Source organism: Strongylocentrotus purpuratus, unplaced genomic scaffold (assembly GCF_000002235.5).
Source record: "Strongylocentrotus purpuratus isolate Spur 01 unplaced genomic scaffold, Spur_5.0 spur5_scaffold_1, whole genome shotgun sequence".
In the NCBI taxonomy this organism is placed as follows: domain Eukaryota; kingdom Metazoa; phylum Echinodermata; class Echinoidea; order Camarodonta; family Strongylocentrotidae; genus Strongylocentrotus; species Strongylocentrotus purpuratus.
In genome coordinates, this window is record NW_022145594.1 from 38362980 (window position 1) to 38364498 (window position 1519).

Consider the following 1519-nt stretch of genomic DNA (forward strand, 5'->3'; position numbering starts at 1 on the left):
ACCATGTAAATTGTTTACAGATAATACAATAAGGTGGGTTACATTGAGATATAATACGTAGTAGCAACAATGCATAAATAAAAAATGTTTGAAGCGCAACGTCCCCAAGATAACATAGTTGAAACTTATTTAGTATAGACATAACATGGCTTACAAAAGCAAAACAAAATACAAAAATCATTTGAGTAGAACATAATGATTCATAAGCCAAAGGAACGTTTGACAAACCTAGAATAATGAGCCAAGCTTCTTCAAAATCGGCTCTTTCAAGTGCATCTCTTAAGATCTTTGCTTGATCTGCTCGGTTGTGTTTCTCCTTCCAGCAACATAGAGCGTCATAAAGCTCTTGTGGACCTAGACCCCCTTCAACTTCCTCCTCTATTCCAAGTTCACGTACCGTTTTACGTAACTTCTCCAGGATCGGTGTGGTCAGGTCAAAGATCAGTGATCTAAGCTCATAGAATGACAAAGTGCCTGCAAGAAAACAATAGTACTTTTTTTTATAGACCATCTTGACAATGTGGCAGTGATACATTACTCTAGATACTAATTGATCCATTACATGAAATTCTAATTTTTGTGTGTGTTTATAAGTTTATCATTACATAAAGAGTTGCTACAATCAAGGAAGTTAATATTATTTGTTCGTTCTTCTCCAATTTTGATTGACATTGTGCATTTACACAAACGACAAGTAACAAAAGTTGCTGATATTGTCAAGAAATTTGTTACGAAGAGCGTGAGTTTACTTGAAACAGATATTTGAGTGAAGACATGAAAAAGAGAATGGCTCTGATTGATCAGAATCTACATTGTTGCTTCTTCGTCAACACGTACCACCCTACCTTAAAGGAGAGGCTAGGTTCCGGTAAGAATGAATATTTCGAGAGTTGTATCACTCTCTTAGACGAGTATCAAAGTATTAGAAACGATCTTAAATTCCGATGATGACTACAATTTGTTAACAGTTTTCGACCGAATTCTGTCACCTAATGTTTGTCGTCCCTTAGACTGATGTGCATGTGTGTTGATGTTCACTGCCTCTGGCGGCTTAATTTTCATTGAATATTGAGATCCGATATGATATGATTTGTACGGTTTAGACTTGACTGCGATTTGTTTTCCTGTGGACGAAGACATTACGTGGTGGGTGTATTACAACATTAAAAAAGGCAATGTCTTTTACCTTCAAAAAATGTCTTCGAAACTTGGGAACATCCAGCTCCCTCTAGAGCAAGACTAACCAGCACGAAGGGATTCTGGGTAAAAGGGCCTTTATTCCATTTCTTCAATTTCCTCATGCTTGCAAGATATACATCTTCCTTCTCTTCTGCACCACCAGAACATATTTCTGTATCTGACTCAATCTCGTTCTTTCCTTCTCCATTATCGTGGCTTGATGCTGCGTCAAGAACAACGTAATTCATCTCTGCTTTATTATCGACCTCGACTTCTGCATCTGGTATCAGCTTACGTATGAAATTTTGGATTGGTTCAGGCTTTTCCAAGTCATGTACTA

The 1519-nt window shown here is 37.3% G+C and overlaps 1 long non-coding RNA gene across 1 annotated transcript; it reads right to left on the reverse strand.

Annotated features, from left to right (window-relative positions):
* Positions 1-228: 228 nt before the first annotated feature.
* LOC105445648 lies at positions 229-1263 on the reverse strand. The gene is made up of 2 exons (XR_004062909.1): positions 1187-1263; positions 229-474 (listed from the first exon to the last, which is right to left on the reverse strand). It is a non-coding gene; the product is annotated as an uncharacterized LOC105445648 (long non-coding RNA).
* Between the last annotated feature and the right edge of the window lie 256 nt (positions 1264-1519).